The following is a 3,916-nucleotide window of genomic DNA, read 5'->3' on the forward strand; positions in this document are numbered from 1 at the left end:
CACCAGAGTGGATTCCTTCTCACTAACGCGTTCCAAAGTTACACATCTTATAGGGAAGATAAACCTACCCAGGTCGCGCCTGCCAAGTGCTGTACTAACAGCACTTCATTCAAGGAGGTAAGTGGGGGCAGAGGCCAATTCTGTCCACCAGAGGCGCTCGTTAGAATGCATATTTCTGTCGTGCGCCGGACACAAGAGGCAGTCCTAGAATCTTTTAGAGAGCTTCAGGTGATTCTGATGCCCACGTTGGCAGGTTGATGCAATAACCAGGAGAGGATTGTGAGGGATTTGAACTGAGACGGTGAAAATACTTTGAGAAGTGTCACGCAGCCCCAACTCCCGCTATTGTGCCTGCTGCCAATGTCTCACTGACAAAGTCGCCTGGAGGCTCACTTCCCTCTTCAGAAGCGATGAAAGATAAAAAATTGAATAAAAGGCTGGTGGCTTTCAACTCACCAGGCAACGGGTTGAACAGCAGAAGAGCGAGACACCCCTACCACACCAGGGCGACGCTGGATTTAGGATCAAAGTAGATTCTATTTATAGGGCATTTGTCGGCCTCACCCTGAGGACTTTTGATTGGTTTTAGGGCAGATCTATCACTCATCTTCTGGATTAAAGGTGGGTGGAAGGTCAACCACGACCAATACAAAACCACTCTTTAGCTAAGCCCCTCCCCATCTAGCTTCCTGTTGCTGTCCATCAACCACCTGGTAGGTGGGACTTTGCCTCCCTTCAGTTGGCTGGCGAACATGTCGTTCACTCTTCAGTAAGCTTCCGGTTGGTGCCCTCTACCGTCCGTCAGTGACATTTCACAGGTCTATTGGCCAAGCCAACGTCGCTCTAGATGCCTCTCTTTGATTGGTTGATAGTGCTGTCGGTCCCCAATGTACCGAGCTCTTATTGGTGAACGCTGCCGTCGCTCGGGCGATGGCAGGCTCCGGGATTGGCGGGTGCTAGGCGGGCGGTGTCAGGCTCTCGGTGGCGGCGGAGGCGGCGGAGGCCAGAGAGGAAGATGTCGTAATGAGCGGTGGGTCCTGACCGCTGCCGGCGGGGTCTTCCCGGCTCTCAAGGGTCGGGAAGACGGGCAGAGGCCGCAGGGAGAGGGAGCCGGGACTGGGGGTTCCCCCCTGGGGCCGGACCTGGCGCCGGGGCCCGGCTCCGGTAGGGGCGGGGAGGGAGGATTCCCGCCCGGAGGAGGAGCGGGGCTGGCCAGCCAGGCGGAGGCACCCGGAAGGGGGCGTTCGACTCCCCGCCCCCTCGGAGCCCGCTAGGCGGGAGGGAGGCGCTTCCGGGGCTGGCGAGAGGAGCGGGCACCCAGGGCAAACCTGGCACCCCGTCTGCCTGGTCGCCGGCCCACCTGAGTGTTTCCCGGCCCGGGGACGTTGCCTGGGTCTGCTCTGAGGAGGCGGTCGGCTCCCTGTGCGCTTGTCCTGTGTTCCGGGACCCTCTTGCATTCTGACTCTAGGTGCCCACCAGCGATTCAGTGTTCTCCCGACTGCAGAGAGGGGCGGGGGAATACTTGAAATTCCGACGGCGCCAACACATGGGCACTGATGGGCGTGGAAGCCAACGTAGTTCTCTGGGTAGAAAGTCTAGAGATGGTATCAGGACACACAAGGGCACTCCCTAAGTAGATGACCTCTCGCCTTAGACTGAGGAGTGGGCAGAAACCTTTTAATATTTTCACTTGCATCTTTGAGCTTCCAGCTAGATATCTGCCAACGCTTAGCAGAATTGTGAGACGTTTAAGAACTTGTGGACAGAGCTCCCAGCCTGTTGCCTGATATCCCATGGGTGTGGGGAGGGTGGAACTGCCGAATCCCAAAGGCCAGGAGCAAACCTAATGAATAACAGAAGAAGTAAAACAATATGGATATTTACTTTCTTCCTCCACCCCACCTCCATGCCCATTGCTAGCTTATGATTCTCAGCCTTCTACCCATGCTTCTTGGTTTATGTTCTGGGTGGCTTTCTAATTTTAGATGAAAAGGAATTGTGTCTTCTCCTCTGAGCAGTTGAGAAACCTGTCCTCACGGCATTCCTTGGTTTTGATTCCAAGATACTGTCGTGTTTAATTGTTTCTTAATTAACTTGATCCAGGGCGCCTCAGTCTGGCTTTTCTCAGTGCATATTATCCCGAAGTTTGTGTCTTCTTCTGAGACTACTTCTTGCTCACTTATCTGTTGCTTTCTTAGAGAAAGGGAGGGAGGAACTGGTAAATCCGCTTTAAACAGTGAATTGACCCATGGTCACCATTACACGGGTTTGATTGCAGATAGAAGAGTGATGACTGTTGGGCAGTACACTGGCATGCAGTAACCTTGCATGCTGTACCTCGGAAGGCATTAAGTATGACAGTGGAGGACTAAGTGTTGAGTTGGTATTTTGGATGATTTTTCAGGCTAGAACATTTAGGGTGTTGGCCAGCTCGTAGGCTTTGAAGGGAATGATGGTAGAATCCACACCATAGGAGTAATTTAGATTTGATAGCATAAAGAAACCTGTTGTCTGCAATAATGAATATAACTGCAGTGTCTTGTTTTGTTTTAAATTCTTGTGTGCAATGAAGGGGGCGAATCTGTTAGACAGCCTATCAATTGGGCTGATGATGTCAGTGTTCCAGTGGGTTCTCAGTTCAGTTCAGTCACTAAGTCGTGTCTGACTCTTTGCGACCCCATGAATCACAGCATGCCAGGCCTCCCTGTCCATCACCAACTCCTGGAGTTCACTCAAACTCATGTCCGTCGAGTCGGTGATACCATCCAGCCATCTCATCCTCTATCGTCCCCTTCTCCTCCTGCCCCCAATCCCTCCCAGCATCAGAGTCTTTCCCAATGAGTCAACTCTTCGCATGAGGTGGCCAAAGCATTGGAGTTTCAGCTTCAGCAACAGTCCTTCCAGTGAACACCCAGGACTGATCTCCTTTAGGATGGACTGGTTGGATCTCCTTGCAGTCCAAGGGACTCTCAAGAGTCTTCTCCAACACCACAGTTCAAAAGCATCAATTCTTCGGCACTCAGCTTTCTTCACAGTCCAACTTCCACATCCATACATGACCACTGGAAAAACCATAGCCTTGACTAGACGGACCTTTGTTGGCAAAGTAATATCTCTGCTTTTCAATAACTTTCCTTTCAAGGAGTAAGCATCTTTTAATTTCATGGCTGCAATCACCATCTCCAGTGATTTTGGAGCCCCCCCAAAATAAAGTCTGACACTGTTTCCACTGTTTCCACATCTATTTCCCATGAAGTGATGGGACCAGATGCCATGATCTTAGTTTTCGGAATGTTGAGCTTTAGGCCAACTTTTTCCCTGTCTTTCACTTTCATCAAGAGGCTTTTTAGTTCCTCTTCACTTTCTGCCATAAGGGTGGTGTCATCTGCATATCTGAGGTTATTGATATTCTCCCGGCAATCTTGATTCCAGCTTGTGCTTCTTCCAGCCCAGCGTTTCTCATGATGTACTCTGCATAGAAGTTAAATAAACAGGGTGACAATACACAGCTTTGACGTACTCCTTTTCCTATTTGGAGCCAGTCTCTTGTTTCATGTCCAGTTCTAACTGTTGCTTCCTTACCTGCATATAGCTTTCTCAAGAGGCAGGTCACATGGTCTGGTATTCCCATCTCTTTCAGAATTTTCCACAGTTTCTTGTGATCCACACAATCAAAGGCTTTGGCATAGTCAATAAAGCAGAAATAGATGTTTTTCTGGAACTCTCTTGCTTTTTTCATGATCCAGCGGATGTTGGCAATTTGATCTCTGGTTCCTCTGCCTTTTCTAAAACCAGCTTGAACATCTGCAAGTTCATGGTTCACATATTGCTGAAGCCTGGCTTGGAGAATTTTGAGCATTACTTTGCTAGCGTGTGAGATGAGTGCAATTGTGCGGTAGTTTGAGCATTCTTTGGC

The 3,916-nt window shown here is 50.2% G+C and overlaps 1 long non-coding RNA gene across 1 annotated transcript in view; it reads right to left on the reverse strand.

The window, feature by feature from the left end:
- LOC104990571 overlaps nt 1-569 on the reverse strand; it is an 11,500-nt gene extending 10,931 nt beyond the window's left edge. Inside the window, exon 1 of the long non-coding RNA XR_825526.1 lies at nt 457-569. This is a non-coding gene — a long non-coding RNA (uncharacterized LOC104990571). The remainder of the gene's footprint in view (nt 1-456) is intronic.
- Between the last annotated feature and the right edge of the window lie 3,347 nt (nt 570-3,916).

This window comes from Bison bison, unplaced genomic scaffold (genome assembly GCF_000754665.1).
Source record: "Bison bison bison isolate TAMUID 2011002044 unplaced genomic scaffold, Bison_UMD1.0 scf7180017864180, whole genome shotgun sequence".
NCBI lineage: Eukaryota > Metazoa > Chordata > Mammalia > Artiodactyla > Bovidae > Bison > Bison bison.